Consider the following 17,844-nt stretch of genomic DNA (forward strand, 5'->3'; position numbering starts at 1 on the left):
CCAATACATGTCTTGTATCTATGTGTGTGAATACACACATGTGCATGTACACTCTTTGCACACTTAATTAACTATACATTAGAAATAGATTTTAGCTGTACAATTCAGTCTATATCCAAGTTTGGATCTTCTCAAGTTTCAGAGGTGTTTGGATCTAAGTCTGGTTTTCAACACATTAAAAAAATGGATCCTATTCAAAATTAAGAATCCATTCAAAGCTTAAAAATTTCTTACCAGTAATCTTTCCCAGAGTGGCAATGACATTTGAGCTTTGCAGATGAGACAGGGTTACATGAAAAACACAGGAACATTATGTCTCTACCAGGATAACATAGAAAGATGGCATTCAAATAAGCAACTAGGACTTCTGCTAGTGTAAATCATCATATTCCCACTGAGATTCCTACCATATGGGAACCAACATACCATGCAAATGAACACAACAATTTCAAAATCACATTTTTATCCTTCATTATGGAAGGGAACAACACTAAGTCAATAAAGAAAAATGACAAATCTTTTGATTTGATTCCTTTAAGCATTTAAGAGGCATTTCACTTCTTCGTCTGTATAATCAATGAACCTCATTTGTGTAGGTTTTTCACACATTAACAAGGGACTATGTAACATGGACGCGTATAAATCATCAGAAATACTGGTGAAAGAGTCAGGCATAATAAGAAGAGAGCTTAGAAACAATTGCTATATTAGAGATGTTATTTATTTTGCAATTGTCCGCATTCCAAGTTGAATTTGTCCTTTTCTTATCAGCCTTAATACATATTTCTCCTACTTGCAGTTCTGACTTTAACACAATATATTATTATGGTGACATGCTAAAACACAGTTGTATCCAATGGCCTGGTGAAGACAATTAAATCCCTGTAAAGGCATGCAGAACAAGATTCCTCAGAAAAAAATATTAAAACATAATCGTGATAAACAACTGTAATCAACACAAAATTTGAAGCCCAAATTTTGAGTGTGTGGTGACAGGTAGTAGGTGTGCCTGAACATTTACAAGGGGAAAGATGTCTCATGTTTTAGAGAAAGGTCATGACTATGGTCACCTTACGCAACACCCATCGTGTGTCCAGCTTGGGGAGACACTGTCTCCCCTCACACCATCACCCACAAGACACAAACCCACCTCACAAACCTTCCTCGGGTTGTCCGGCACTGAGAGCCATGAGCTGCTGCATCCAGGTCCCCCACGACTGCAGGCGGTCACCATCAAGGGATGCACTGAAAGCCCTGGCTGCACCACTGCCTGCAGGAGGAAACAGCAGATAAATGACACAGTGGCCCTGCCCTCACACACCACTCTGACTTTAATAAATACAATTTGAAGCCCAAATTTTGAGTGTGCAAAGCAGTTAGTCATAAACATACTCATGTTGCCTGCCAATAATATACTACCTACAGTGAGAAGACACCTGTGCAGTCAATAGTGGAAGCTGCTCCGCTGACACAGTTAGGCATTTATAGCAGAGGTTTGCTTAATTTAAGGATTCTGACTACTTCTGTCTACCAATTCTAGGCAAGGCCTGGGCAGCCTTGAGCATCAAGCAGGCAGAACTGTTCCTCACACCCCCACGTTTAGGGGCTGTAGCAGCCATGATACCTCTATTCAACTCTGCAGCACCTGGTGTGACAGCCAGCCCTCTGTTTCTATCAGTTTTATTTGCAGGTTATCACAAGGAACTTCAATAGTTTGCACCTGAATAATAAATACATAAATAAACTGGCACGAATAATGCTCCTGGGAAATCAGCAATGAATTGCCAGGTGTATTTCTTACTGGAGGGAAAGTAAAAGAAAAAAAAAAAAAAAGAGAGAGAGAGAAAGGGAAAAGATGAATAACTTAGAGAGAATTATGCTCCAAACCTTCCCTGGTCACAGAGTATTGACAGAATAAGAAGTGCTGAACTGTGGGCTATTTGGAGATTCATTTGTCAGTTGGCGCACAACTTCCCCAGGTCTGGGCTTTGTATTTGGTTAATTCTATTAGAGCTGGGAAAGACTATTAGGAAACTGAGAGATGAAAATGATATCTGAAATTAGTATTTCTGACGGTTTTTCCTTCCTCCAGGTTATTTCTACAAATCAGATGTTGTGAATTCTTATCTTGTTCCCAAATCAAATAACTCCAGTAAGCAGCAGAGACAGGGTTTGAAAGAGGAATCTCCAGTGGTCTGTGCCTCAGAGCTGTGGTGCATTCTCTCCCTCTTCAACTTTGAGGCAGCTTCATTAACTTGGACTTAGATTCCAGCCTCAGCTCCTGGTGTGGAGAGAAAAAAAGTGATGAAAGAAAACCTCAACATGATCCAGCCAGACCTTGAAAAATTAGACCCACAGAAGAAAAGAATACAATCGGAATTTTAAAAACACTTTTTTTTTTTTTAATTCGCCTTGTAATTTCCTCACTAAACACACTTTTAGCAGCCTACCCCACTCAGAATCTTAATTATCTAGTGGCCCCTCATAATGGCCCCATTCATGGCTTTGCAGAGCAACAGCACTGTGATATCGCAAACACAGGAACTCAGAAGATACAGCATGTTCCCGAGGAAGGGCTGCACACCCACAGATAGTTGGCAGAGGGAATTTGCTAGTCGAAGAACATCATATAATAGAAATATGCAGATTTTTTTCTTTCTTGCTTGCTTTTTTTTTTCTTCTTCCTGAAGCAAGGAAGAGGAGATGTTGTGTCTGACTTGTGTGTAAATAAAAAAAAAAAAAAGCTCTGATATACAGTTCTGAATAAAGCAGACTATTATAGGCTCTCCATCTCTCTCCTCCACCGTTTCCGACTGTTCATTGACTACCATAAATTGATATGACGTGATATATTGTATGGGCTGGAGACATTTTATGAGCTTTTGAAATCTTTTCCAACAGGAAATGTGAGGCTTCACTTACTGTTCGGGTTTTTTGGCTTTGTTTATTTGGAAATGAACCACAGGCTGAAAATATTTCATCTAAAGCAAAACAAAGAATAACGAATTGGTCAGCATCGTTGAGAACTGGACATTTTTAGTGATTTAAGTACATACTTCTATAGACCCTTTTTATGATAAAAGAAAAAAAGAAAATGCTATTATAACAGGAGGAATGTAATTGCAAAGTTTCCGCAAGCTACTAGCACTGAGAGTCTGTTACTTCTGAAGCCCCCACCAATTTATGCGTTCCAGGTACTTTTTGCAACCAGTTTTGCTTCTTGATTTTGCAGTCTTACTTTGCCTAAAAAAATAAATAGAAAAAAAAGAATGAAAAAAAAAATAAAAGACTGCAGATTTCTGAACAGAAACTACATAGTTTGCAAAATATAGCCCAGAAAATACATTACATTGTGCTGCCATCCAATGAGACCTGGACAGGCTGGAGAGTTGGGCGGGGAAAAATTTAATTAAATACAACAAGGGCAAGCATAGAGTCTTGCATCTGGGCAGGAACAACCCCAGGTTCCATATAAGTTGGGGAATGACCTATTAGAGAGCAATGTAGGGGAAAGGGACCTGGGGGTCCTGGTGGACAGCAGGATGACCACGAGCCAGCACTGTGCCCTTGTGGCCAGAAAGGCCAATGGCATCCTGGGGTGTATTAGAAGGGCGGTGGTCAGTAGGTCGAGAGAGGTTCTCCTTCCCCTCTACTCTGCCCTGGTGAGACCCCATCTGGAATATTGTGTCCAGTTCTGGGCCCCTCAGTTCAAGAAGGACAGGGAACTGCTGGAGAGAGTCCAGCGTAGGGCAACAAAGATGATGAAGGGAGTGGAGCACCTCCCTTATGAGGAAAGGCTGAGGGAGCTGGGTCTCTTTAGCTTGGAAAAGAGGAGACTGAGGGGTGACCTCATTAATGTTTATAAATATGTAAAGGGTGAGTGTCACAAGGATGGAGCCAGGCTCTTCTCGGTGACAACCAATGGTAGGACAAGGGGTAATTGGTGCAAACTGGAACATAGGAGGTTCCACTTAAATTTGAGAAGAAACTTCTTCTCAGTGAAGGCAACAGAGCACTGGCACAGGCTGCCCAGGGAGGTTGTGGAGTCTCCTTCTCTGGAGACATTCAAAACCCACCTGGACACATTCCTGTGTAACCTCATCTAAGTGTTCCTGCTCCAGCGGGGGGATTGGACTAGGTGATCTTTCGAGGTCCCTTCCAATCCCTTACATTCTGTAATTCTGTGATTCAATAACTTTCATTAAATAAAAATCTTGCCAAAAAAGCTGTAACTACTGCAATAAACAATGTAAAAATTGAAACAAAGTCACTGTTCAGAGAAAATATCAACTCCATGTATCCATACTTGTCTTTGGGTGACAGTTTAATTAATATATTTGATATTCTAATACAAGTGGTCCCATTTACTTTAGTGTGTGCAGTCCCAGACCTACCAATTAAATATTGACCAAGGTCCTCAGGGCAACTTTTTGAAGACCTACCAATTTTTATCTCAGCAAAAGTGCTCCCTCCAGAACTGGTGAGAGAGCCAAACACCATGAGCCATATTCCTAGCTGCAATGGCATAATAAAAGCGACCCCAGAACGATGCTAAGAATTCTGGGAGAAAAAAAAAAAAAGAAAAGAAAAAAAAAAAGAAAAAATGCTTATCTAGGACCTTCACAAGATCAAGGCAAAGTTTATTTTCTGTCCATCTTCATCCAGTCTAAAAACTGTTTTTTACTAATAGCCTTATTGTGTCTAGTATGTGTGGATGTGACCCCGGTCAATTTACATATAGAAATAGCCAGATATTAGAAAAAAAAATATTGTATTTGATACAGACAAGAAACAGACAAGCATTTGGACCCGGGAGGGTGAGGATTCATACATAACATCTCCATGAAGACTTAAGGATGAATCTGCTCTTCAAGCAGTAAGGGAGGCCACCTCAGAGAGAACTGAAAGCCAGATATAGATATCCAACAGCCTGTGTGTGAGCTGCATTAGGAATTACCTTCAGGCTGATTGTGCTCCAGGAACCTTATCATGTGAGTGTACCAACCCACCACCATGCTGGCACCTGGTAAGAAAGACAAAGGAATGTAAGAGAAAGAAACAGCTACTTTCTGTCCTTTGAAAAAATGTCTCCTCCAGAAGAGGGTGCACAGAGGAGGCCAGACTACCTAACTGCACCTGTCCTGGACTGATACGGTAGAATCTCCACATTTCATGAATAATAAATGCCTGTGTTAAAAGAAGGGATTGCTAGAGAGGATAGTCTGCAAGAAAGCCTAAATTAAACAGCAAGAAATGCATCTAATACTTACATTTACCAGCTGAAGCCCAGGGTTTTGCATCACTAGGCAGAAGGAACAAATTGACCTCTTCACAGAAGTGGCACACTGAAGATGTTTAATGAATTGCTTCAGAAACAGAATCAGTTCTGAACTGAACACAGGTATTTCAGTGACAAAAAAGACACATAAAAGCACTGTGCAAACTTCTGAAAGCACTAGATCTGTGAGAGACAATCAAGGTACTTAACATTATAAAACACATGGCCAGCATAATAACCAACATCACAGTAAGCCCAAGTTGCTCTTCCAGGCACTGAATGAAGAGAAGTGTTGCTGTACTAGGATTGTAAAAGATATCCTGTAAGCCTCTTGCATAAATGCATATGTTTTGAGTTGGAGAAATGTTAACTTATGTTCTCCATGTACCTGGGGGCCATTTTCCCCCTCAGAAGCTGAGGAGAGAAGGAGAAGGGGGCATCACGCTATTGATTTTCTACAAATATTCTTAATCTTTAGTAGCTGCTGTCAGCATTTCCAGTGTTAATATCAACAGTAAATGAAGTAGCTGGAGGAGTGCAGAGTTTGCTTCAGCTGAAAAACTTATGACATCACTGATTCCTCTCTCAGCCCAAGGTTAGTTGTTTTAATATCAGTAACTGAAAGGGTGTGGATGCAGGAGAGGGGGCAGTGTCCACAAGTTCAGACAGTGTTTCTTGCAAAAGTTACAAGAGGCTGCTCTGTAATTCCCCTGAGCCGTCAGTTCTGAGTCAACTAATTGCAGTCACCGTCTGTAATGTACACAATCCTTCTAATTAACGTTTCCTTTGATGAATGCTGTGCAGTATCACAGAAAAAGTGCTCAGACTGTGGGTGATAAGAAGGCTGCCCAGCTTCCAGGCTCTGCGAAGGCTGCTGGAGCGGGGACAGGAGTCTTGCAAGAGGTGGTAGCTGAAAAGACTGGTAATAGCTTGTGCAGCCCTTCGTTTCTGGGTCACTAGGTCAAGTGCAAAAGCACACAGAAGTCAGCTTCGTCTCTCTAGCACTCACCTGGTGCCTAAGGGCAGCAGGGCAGTTTTCCCAGGCCAGCTCCTCCTGAACAGCTGCTTTCTCTCGTTGCAAGCCCGGGCTGGCTCCCTTGTTGTCAGTCTCCACAGCAAAGCATGGCAACAAATCAACATAGAGTTTGAACTGCTTCCTGACGCCTGCAAAGTCTCATTTATGTCAGGCAGGTGATGTGTCCTCCTCACAATAAATTACAATTTTCTCGAACTTTTGACCAACTTACCTACACTCTGCCCACTAACGTATCTCCACCAAGCGTACTTCACACATCCTGCTATTACGGCTGCTGTCTCTGGAAGGAAATCAAGCGAGAAGAAACAAGTTTTTCCTTGTTCAATACATACACAGATCTGCACACGCATGCTTCACATCAGAGGAGATTGATGTTCAGTCCTAAAGCAACCGCAGGGCTCCACTGCCATAACTCGTAGATGGGCGAGGGGCTGAGCCCCCCAACAGTGCACATGGGGTGATATAGCACCCTGCCACAGCACTCTGCCACACTGTCCCTCAATCCCCGCTTGCTTGGCAGCGAATACCCAGTCTTGGTATCATGGAGTTATGATTGAGTTGTCTAAAATGTACTGTTTGCAATTTCTTGTTGTTATTACCTCCTCCAACACAGTTTGGGCTTGCAATATTAAGACAGCTTGGGTTTACATTCAGAGGGAATACAAATAGCTTTCCTGCAAAATAAGTGGTGAAAACACACCATTTGATGGTGCTGCGTGGCTTGCAGGATTTATGGTCTCCCGTTTGGGATGAACTGTGCAGTTCTCTTGTAGTGTTGCCGTTATGAATAATGTGGCCACGCTAAACTCACACTAATAAAACCTGAATGTATCACCGCATTGTTCGCCACTCTGTATAGGAGGAACCCATCCATTAGCGAGGCAGGCACTGAAAACTCTTTGTGACAGGAGCAGCGCAGGGACAGCTTCACAGCCGCTATTCAGAGCCACTTTACAGCTTCCTGAGCACAGCCCCGGCTGGGCTGCATGCCAGCAGTGAGGGAAATGGCTGGCAGAGGAGGCTCTGGCCGCTGATTTGTAGATCACATGAATCCCCTGAGGAAAAGGAGCAGGTACTGAGAGTACCTGCTAGAGGGTGCTTGCAGCATGTCTACAGCTCGTCTTTTGCATTTGTTTCAGCCCATGTAAGCCTTTGATGGTTCCTTCGACAAAGCAAAATTCCTAAGGCTCTGTGCAAACCAGACAATCACCCCACCGCTTTAGCTCCTACATGGCTATTGGTGACTACCAGAGCCTGCACAGACATCAGAAATGTTCAAACCGAAGCAAAGTAGGCAGACATATCAAGGAGAGAGACAATCTGGTCTCCCAAGGCAGCATGCCCAGAGGGTGCTCCCCGCTCTTGGAGCAGGAGTGGAAGCACCATAGGCTTCCCATGGCCACCAGCCTGGTGGCAGGGGTAGAGCTGATGACCACAAGAGGCATAACTGCCTACTCAGAGCAGAGACAAAACCAAAAGCAATGAGAAAATCTATCAGCAGTGCCATCTTCATAACAAAAAGCCTCCGGGCTTTCTGGATAAAGGCTGACATACACTGCTTCCTGCATGTCCCAAAGCTAGGCTGGCTGGCCTCCACATGTCCTCCTCCAAACTACTTTCTCTTGATGAATGCTCTAAGCCCAAGAATGTACTGACACCATGCCTTGCATTTCTTCTGCATGAAACTCCTAAGTAATATTTTACTAAGTTTAACTGCCTTCCTTTAAAGAAACCCATGACTTTACTTCTGGATTTGCCTTTCCTCCAAGCAGCAGTATTTAGCCATGCAAAACGGTTCTGCGAATTCACTCAACTGCTGTGGCACAGAGAGAGTCCTGACGAGAAAGTTTAAATTAAACATCTTTCAGTGAATGACAAATCTTGGCCTGCCTGAGGTCTTTGAAAGCCCCAAATGCAATGCAAATCAAAGTTCAAGGGGCCTAGAAGAAACTTATTTTAGCTTTAGGCTTTGAACCAAGCAAAAAAGAGTTAAAAAATTTGTTTTAAACAGCAGTTCAATCATTTACTTTCCCAGTATTAAAGAATGCCTTCTGCCTGTTTCACCAGATAAGGCTGTGATTCACGTAGCAGGCATACCCCAGAAACTCAAAAGGTCAAAAAGATGGCAACAAAGAATTTTGTTAATATTACCTGGAATCCACTCTGTTCCTTCGGCTATTTTAGTATCAGTAAATAACTCTCTATGTTTTCTGACCTAAGCAGTTCCATTTGAGAAGCTTCCCAGCCTGGATGTTTCAAAAATGTTACCAAATGATTAAACACAAATCCTCAAATGAAGAGAGTGGGTTTTATTAAATATCCCAGAGCAATGCTGTCTGCCCACACTTATGCCCACGTCTGGCTGCTGGCTGATAAACGCTTTGGCTTTAAGATATTACTTATTAGCATGCCTGTATATTTCCACCTCACACAGTCACCCAAGGGTGATTGCTATCTGTTAATTGAATTCCGTGCCAGAAACTGTGTCTTTGTGTGCCTGCCATTATAATTTCAAGGATTGTGACTTCATTTCCTATTTACAAGTTACAGCGATAAAAATGTGTATTTATTTATATATAAATAAACACAACATTTTTGTAGCTATATGGCAGGTGGGAATCACACGTGAAATGCACAGGTGTGTCTGTTACCTTCCTTTTTCTCCTTCTTTTTTAAAGGCATTTTGCTTCCTACCTGAAACAGAGCTTGTGTAAGGCAGTAATGGGAGAGGGAGCCAGGGGAGCAGAATGAAAGTCTTAACTTCAGAGCAGAGCAAGCTGGGGCTGTAGAAACATGTGTGTTGATGCCTTCCAAGCCCTGTTCTCCTTGTTGCAGGCCTACTAGAAGAATGGTTTGCACATGTACCGCACTTCATTCAAGCATTTCAGAGCTGTTTCCCATCACTGCCTTCACAACAGTGGTCTATGGAACGCCTGTTCCATTGTTTTAGATGAGAAAATGTGATCTGTACATGTCTTGATTCTCCCAAGACCACACTGTGGACTGGGAGAAGAAGCCAGCAGAAGACAAAGGACCTGAATGGCATCTGAGTGAAGATTGACATGTCTGATCTCTGGGCCTGCATTTTAACAGGTCTCATCTAGCTTTTGCTGACCTCCAAAAAGAAGCTGAAGCTTTTAAAAATACATTAGTCCTTTTGAGTTTGGACAAGTCTTGGGCAAGCAAAGGAAACTCCTGAACCACCAACCACAGTTGGCTGCTATTGCGGAGATAACTGGTCATTAATTCTTTTCATAAACACATTGAGATTCACCTCATCATCCCTCTTGACTTTCTTTCCCCTCGATATCTGTGTAGGGAAGTTGTTCAAGAATATCAGTCATTACAAGATCAGACACTGATTTAGCTATTAAGATCCACAACAAACAGCTAGTAGAGAAATGAAAAAAAAGCTTGGAAGGGGTTGTGGACACATCAGGCTAAGAGTCTGTGGAAACCAGGGTGATCTCTTTTACCCAACCAATTAATATTTCACGGAATAAGCAGTGAAACTTACAGCCAAACAAGTCCTTGTTGCAGTGTCCTGTATGGAGGTGGATCTTACTACCCAAATTACATTTCTGAACATGCCTGATGTAAGCACTCCTGATTCCAAATGTCTCAAGACAGCACTTGATGCCCTACCCCTTATGTCAGACACTAGCCAAATACTGTTTATTTAGTAGGAAATGTTATTAAAGTCTTGCTTTTGAATAAGATTCTTTATAGTTCCTGGAGCTTGCCTACATGAAAGTCACCTTCATCACTGTTTTACTTTACCTTTTTCCATAGCTAGAATATGCTGAGCTACAAATCAATTAACATAAGCACCCCAGGAAGTTATAAATTGTTCTGTGAACCAGAAATAAAATATTTGGGATCAGATTCATTTTAGCATCCTGAGAAATCTTTATCCAAATGATATTACTGCAGTCCAACCTATCCCCAGTTTAAAAGCACTTCTGTTTAGTCTGGGTTTTATTAAAAGGCAGGATTCATATCGCCATAAACTAACTTAAGAAACAGTTTTTGCCTGTTGGCAGTTGTACACTTCATGTTCATCACTGATTCAGCTAACACTAAAAAACTGGCTTCAAATATCCCATTTTTGTGTTACAAATTCTCTATAGATTATTTTATTTTTAAAATGAGATACAGTCACTGCTTTCAGGGGAAAAAAAAAAACCAACATGCAAACAAACAAATAAAAATAACTTCCAAGGACAAATTGTTTGCAATGTAATAGATGAAATTAAGGATGCCATCTATTATTGAGATCACTCACGTTAATCTCTAAATTTATTTTGGCTGCTTATAACTTGGGTAAACTTTATCCACTTGATTTTTTTTTTTTTTTTTTTTTTTTTTTTAGATTAGGCGTCGTCCTCCTAGCTGTTATAAATTGTGCTGAAAGTGGGTTTCTGGGACTCACTTGCTTTCTTAAAATGTAGAAAAGTGTACATGCACAAAGGCCATTAAAGAACATGCTTACTAAAACCCAAACTTACTGCAGTCTTGTAATAATCAAATTGCACAATGACACAGTTAACAGGGTTGAAACATTTCAAGGTCATTCTGCAGGTGATTTCATAATATTTAAACATAAATACTCTATGTTCTGAAACCAAAAGAAAAGAAATCAGGTTTACAGTGAAACAACTGGCACTGAGAAATACCTTCTTTGGTTTTTGAATGCTCACAATTTTTTTCTGTCAAAAATATCATCACAAACAAAATGTTCCTATGAAATACTTCAATTCCAACAAAGCAACATTTCCTAGTGGAAGATATTTTGGTCAAAAAAACCTTTCAACAAAATGTACTTCAGGCTCCGTCTTTGATTATACGAGAACACAGTGCTCTTTCAAATGTCTCAAATGCGAAATTAGTCCTGCTTGGTATATGGCTCCAGACTGAGAGGTGAATTAGTGCAGGGTGTTCTCTTGCTGCAAGCTCTCGCTGTTGGGGTGGGAAAATCAGAAACATGCTCACTGAGCCAGGTCAGTTGCTTAGGTGACCAAATCCAGGGAAAAGTTCTTGTCTGGGAAACATTGCAAATTTGGCTTTGGTCTGATCCCAAGGCTTGGCTGAAGCCTGGAGCCTTGGCCTGGGACGCGGTCACGCACCCATTGCAGCTGAGGGACAAGCGAAGCGTGGCCAGTAAAGGCCATGCTATAAGGCACACATGCATAACTGAGGGTTGAATTAGGATTACACCTTACCTCTGATACTCCATAAATTCTAGTGCTTGGCTTTGCAACATTAATATTTTTTGAATCTGTAATTTTTGTTGTATAATTGTATATAGTACATAATTACTCATAATTCATTACTACATGCGTCTCTGCAGACAATGTTTAGACATAAAATCTCAGCTCAGTGATTGAATAGAGAGTACAGTAAAAATAAATATCCATGTATTTCATAAATATTTGCATAATGAGCTATTTAAATGCAAGGGATTCTAACATGTAAACAATTGGAAATACTGTATGTGTGTAAGTCTAAAGTGGATGCAAAAATATACACAACCCCTTATAAAATCATATGATTTAGGAGTCAAACACAGCATATTTTTAAGGCTTTATGCATTCCACTATTACAGACTGTAAATACACAATGTGTTAAAAACACATTGCTCGGTACAATTAGTCAGTAAACTGAATGACTGAAAGTTTTGGGTGACAAACACAGTGGAATAAATGGACATTAATGACTCTTCAGTTACAGTGAAATCTCATTGTACTTTGCAGACTTAAAACATCCAAGCGGTTACAGGGCTGAGTCAGCCTAATCAATCCAGTTCAACAAGTATCGGAGGAAATAATTTACTTGTTACGAAGCTGCCACAAAACATCATGTGGAGCTTCTGTAAAACTTCTTCCTAGCTCAATGTGCTACAATGCATGCAATGAGAACTGAGAGGCTACCTCCACCAAAACACACCACTTGCTTCTTCTGGGTAGTCCAGTCTGACACTTCTGGACTGGTGCACCGAATGACACCTTAAAAAGGCTCCGCAAGCCCAGCCACAGCGCACTGTGGTTCAGTGTGGTTTCTGCAATGGAACTGTAGTGGTGGAGGATGGAGGGAACAAAAAGACTTGTGTGTGTGTGCGCGTGTATGTGCATGTGTGTGTTAAAAACCAGCCTGAGCTAGCTGTCAAGGAGAGAAACAATGAGCATTGTACTCAGTAGCTAGGCTGCTTACTGACTAATTACTGCCTTTGCAGAAATCAACTTCTGCCCTAAGTACCAAAGCAGTTAGATCATATCCACAGTCACACCTGATTAAAGAAAGTGAGTAGCCTGTTGCTGCCATCTCCCTCAGGCTTCATGATTCAAGGAGACACTGCTAACAAGATGCAGCCCACCTCCTGGGGAGCACTCTGTATCTCCATGGTGGAGGGCAGGTGTGGAGGGCCCCCTGCTTTGGGTGGTACAACTGGCCAACATGCCCAAGAGGAGGTGGACAGGGGATCTGCTGTCTTCAGTGGGACCCATTGTCCCAAAATCACCTAGGTGTGGGACCTGTATTAAAGCAACTGCCAAGAGACCCATAGCCAAAGCAGACAGAGACCTCAGGGTGGCAGGAACGTCCCAGCCACACCCCTGTCTCCGGGCAGTACCCTCTGCCGCACTTCAGGGTGCAGAAAAGACCACCATCTGTGTCCTTAAAAACTTCTATTACAACACCCCAGGCCCCAGACCTTCATGCACATGCCAAACTCCCAGTACCCGAGCAGTTAATAAATGTTTGAGTCACTAGGGAGCTAATTTAAGATAGCCCACAGTAACTGGGTGTGGCAAATAATTAGCGGACTGAAGAAATGGAAGATAATATGAGATGCCTGGGTGTAAGTGTTTATGTGAGGCATAGAGAACAGTTTTTGACTCAGAGGCTAAGTTATCTGGGCCACATTTAAGGCTATGGAAACTTCAAGATGAATTTTGGGGAGGAAAGAAATTAATGTCATTCCCTTCTATGGGACATTTAGTTTTGACATTAAACTCAAACATATTTTCATTAGTAATGGTCCCAGTCATCAGACAGCTCTGAATGTTTAAAACCTCATTTTCAAACTCCTACACTACATTTCAGATATGTTTTGTCCAACTCATGACAAGCCCTGCACCAAAAAACATTTTCTGCACAGGATTTCCACATGCTCAATGGCAAAAAAAAAAAGTTTTTTCTGAAATGCCACATGCAAGAAAGCCATTTGGGTTGTGGGAGAGAGTAGTTCAGTGTGCAAACCACAATCACAGTCATTTTTCTTACACCGTCCAACAATCAACCCACAAAGCTAACACTCCTCAGGAATGCTTTTAAGAGATTTTCCACTCACCTGGAATAAAGATAACATTTACACTGCTGTTCCTTGTTGAGCAGTTATTCTTAAAACTGAGATGTGTTCTTGACTAACTGGTTTCCAAAGGAAACTTGAGCAGCTAAAATCCATGCCTTTTCAGACCAAGGAAAAATGCCAGTCAGTTAGTATTCCACTAATTTCTCAAATTCTTATAAAGTGAAATTTTATTATTAAAAAAAAAATTGATACAGGGTAATTTTATACTGAAAGAAGTCTCCCTTTTCTTTTCTACACCCCTCAAAAATGGCTCTGAAATTAAATTATTCTGGTAGTGGAAAGCATCTCTAGATCTTCACCACAGAAAAATGTGTGAGGAGGAAGCATGCTTGACAAAACCTGTGTAACAAAAAAATCTCCATTACATGTATCAGACTATTTTCCAACCTTCTCTCTCACTGTCCTTATTTGTATGTTTGGTGTCTGCTTCAGCCCAATGCTCTTTTAAGAACAAAAGGTTAAAGTAGGATCTGCTTATGTTCAAACATCTGGATGTGCTACAAAATCTGCGTGTTCTGACAAAGGCTGGTTGGAGTCCAAGTGCTCTCAGGCATCTCCTCTCATCCATGGTCCTCTCCTGTATCCCACCAAAGCACTACACTTACAGGCATCTGCAGCAGTGCCACTGCACACCTGCATTCATGGTGCATTCCATAGGACAGCTTAAAATTCTGAGCAAAGTCCCTCTCATCCCACAGGTTTCTTCCAAAGCACAGCTCCCCAGGAATGCATGTGAGGAATTAAGCACCAGATCGTTACCTCCCAACATGCCCTCCAGAAGTGAAGAGCAGAGGAGGAGGAAGGAAGGACTTCAGCACAGGGCCCACGGGTGTACAGACGGTGTGCATCCACAGATGACACATGCATGGGCAAAGATCTCCTGTGCACTTGCAAAGGTGCAAGCACCACATGTAAGCCACTTGGAGTTGCTCATGTCACCCTCCCAGTAAACTATCTGCTTTTATTACTGGAATTATTCTACAAGCAGCTGGCAGATGTCTCAAAATCGACAGCCCTTGTTCTTGTGGGGGACTTTAACCTGCCAGATATCTGCTGGGAGCTCAATACTGCACAGAAGAGGCAGTCTAGGAATTTCCTAGAGTGTATAGAGGACAATTTCCTTCATCAGCTGGTAAATGAGCCTACCCGGGGTAAGGCCTTGCTAGACCTACTGTTTACAAACAAAGAAGGGCTGGTGGGAGATGTAGTGGTTGGCGACCGCCTGGGGCATAGCGACCACGAAATAATAGAATTTTCAATAGTTAGAGATGCAAGGAGAGCCACCAATAAAACCTCTACACTGGACTTCCGGAGGGCAGATTTTTGCCTATTCAGAAGTCTAGTTCAGAGCATACCCTGGGAAACAATGCTTAAAAACAAGGGGGCCCAGGAGGGTTGGACATACTTCAAGCGGGAGGTTTTGAGGGCACAGGATCAGGCTATACCAGTGCGCCGAAAGGCTAGCCGACAGGGAAGACAACCGGCTTGGCTAAACAGGGAGATTTTGAAGGAAATCGGAAATAAAAAGAGAGTTTACAGACTGTGGAAAAAAGGGCTGGCTACCTATGAAGAATTTAGGAAAATAGCTAGATCGTGCAGGAAAAAAATCAGGGAAACAAAAGTGCAGTTTGAAGTTAATTTGGCCAATTCTGTTAGGGATAATAAAAAGTCCTTCTTTAAATATGTTAATAACAAAAGGAGGGGCAAGGAAAACCTCCATTCTCTACTGGACTTTGAGGGAAATATAGTTAACAAAGATGAGGAGAAAGCTGAGGTACTTAATACCTACTTTGCCTCAATATTTACCAGTCAAACAGATGGCCCTCAGGATAACTGGCCTCTGGAGATGGTTGACAGGAATAGGAAGCCAAATAGTCCCCTTGTATTCCAAGAGGAAATAGTTGGTGGCTTACTGAGCCATCTGGATCCTCATAAGTCTATGGGACCAGACGGGATCCATCCTAGGGTGATGAGGGAGCTAGCAGAAGAGCTCGCCAAGCCGCTCTCCATCATCTTCCAACAGTCTTGGCTCACTGGGGAGGTCCCAAATGATTGGAAACTGGCAAATGTTACCCCAATCCACAAAAAGGGCTGCAAAGCTGACCCTGGCAACTACAGGCCTGTCAGCCTGACCTCGGTGCCTGGCAGGGTGATGGAGCAGATCATCCTGAATGCAATCACACAGCACCTCCAGGATGGACCAGGGATCAGACCCAGCCAGCATGGGTTTAGGAGGGGCAGGTCCTGTCTGACCAACCTGATTTCCTTTTATGATCAGGTGACCCACCTAGTGGATGAGGGGAAAGCTGTAGATGTGATCTATCTAGACTTCAGCAAAGCCTTTGACACTGTCTCCCATAATATACTCCTTCAAAAGCTGATAGCCCATGGCTTGGACAAGTGCACTCTCTGCTGGGTTAAGAACTGGCTGGAGGGCCGGGCCCAGAGAGTGCTGGTAAATGGGGCTGCATCTAGCTGGCGGCCAGTCACTAGTGGTGTCCCCCAGGGGTCAGTGTTGGGTCCAGTCCTGTTTAACATCTTTATTGATGATTTAGATGAGGGGATTGAGACCACCATCAGCAAATTTGCTGATGACACCAAGTTGGGGGGCAGTGTTGACCTGCTGGAAGGCAGGAGGGCTCTGCAAAGAGATCTGGATAGACTGGAAAAATGGGCTGATTCCAATGGGATGAAGTTCAACAAGGCCAAGTGCCGGGTCCTGCACTTTGGCCACAACAACCCCCTTCAGCGCTACAGGCTGGGCACAGAGTGGCTGGAGAGCAGCCAGACAGAAAGGGACCTGGGGGTACTGATTGACAGCAAGCTCAACATGAGCCAACAGTGTGCCCAGGTGGCCAAGAAGGCCAATGGTATCCTGGCCTGTATCAAAAATAGTGTGGTCAGCAGGACAAGGGAAGTGATCCTTCCCCTGTACTCTGCATTGGTGAGGCCACACCTGGAGTATTGTGTTCAGTTCTGGGCCCCTCAGTTCAGGAGGGATATTGAGGTGCTGGAGCGGGTCCAGAGAAGAGCAACAAGACTGGTGAAGGGACTTGAGCACATGACCTATGGTGAGAGGCTGAGGGAGCTGGGGTTGTTCAGCCTGGAGAGGAGGAGGCTTAGAGGTGACCTCATTGCTCTCTATAACTACCTGAAGGGAAGTTATAGTCAGGTGGGAACTGGTCTCTTCTCCCAGGCAGTTAGCAATAGGACAAGGGGACATGGGCTTAAACTCTGCCAGGGGAAGTTTAGGCTGGATATTAGGAAGAAGTTCTTTACGGAAAGAGTGATCAGGCATTGGAATGGCCTGCCTAGGGAGGTGGTGGACTCACCGTCCCTGGAGGTTTTTAAACTGAGATTGGACATGGCTCTTAGTGCCATGATCTAGTAAATGGGCTGAAGTTGGACCAAGGGTTGGACTTGATGATCTCTGAGGTCTTTTCCAACCTAGCCAATTCTGTGATTCTGTGATTCTGTGATTCTGTGAACGTTTCTTACATGGAGCAATTTCTTCCTGACAGAGGCACCTCATGTTCCCACAACTGCCCCTGCCTGCTACGTCTCCTATCCCTTGGGACCTAAGCCACTGCCATGGGGTGCCGGGTGTCCCGCATCATCTTTTGGGCGCTGGCTGGGCAGAGGCAGGCAGCAAGTGGTGCAGACAGGGGACGGCAGCAGCTGTGCTGCCGCCAGCAGCGAGAGGAGCTGTGTTTGTGTCAGAGGTCTCCCATGCGGCTGCACACTTTGCATGCCTGAGGACAGCTGTGCACTAGGGCCAAAGTCAGCTTTCCACTGTGCACTGTTTTAAGCAGCCATTTAAAAAGTAAGCCACCTACCTTGGCCTCCTCTTGCCATCTCCTTGCACCTTCACTGTTGCCAGCAGAACTCTTCATTCAGGAAAATTTGTCTCCACATGAAGCAATATTCATCTCCCTAGGACGGGCACAACAAAAAGTCCCCACTCAGAGGTCTGAGTTTTGGTGGGGTCACTTCAAGCAAGGCAAAGACAGGTTGAAAGCAATTGGAAAGCAAGCTTCTTGCTCAGCAGTTAGGGACACACAACCTGCTTGTGGACACTGAGGAAGGAAAGGTTGTGCATTTTAGAGGCAACTGATCTGGGTCTGCACTAGCAGCTCTTTATAATCCAGCACTGAAAAGTCT

The 17,844-nt window shown here is 43.2% G+C and overlaps 1 long non-coding RNA gene across 1 annotated transcript; it reads right to left on the reverse strand.

Annotated features, from left to right (window-relative positions):
* Positions 1-619: 619 nt before the first annotated feature.
* LOC139827726 (uncharacterized) lies at positions 620-17,617 on the reverse strand. The gene is made up of 4 exons (XR_011738644.1): positions 17,520-17,617; positions 4,958-6,594; positions 2,923-2,981; positions 620-2,281 (listed from the first exon to the last, which is right to left on the reverse strand). It is a non-coding gene; the product is annotated as an uncharacterized lncRNA (long non-coding RNA).
* Positions 17,618-17,844: the final 227 nt, after the last annotated feature.

This window comes from Patagioenas fasciata, chromosome 3, assembly GCF_037038585.1.
Source record: "Patagioenas fasciata isolate bPatFas1 chromosome 3, bPatFas1.hap1, whole genome shotgun sequence".
Taxonomy (NCBI): Eukaryota; Metazoa; Chordata; class Aves; order Columbiformes; family Columbidae; genus Patagioenas; species Patagioenas fasciata.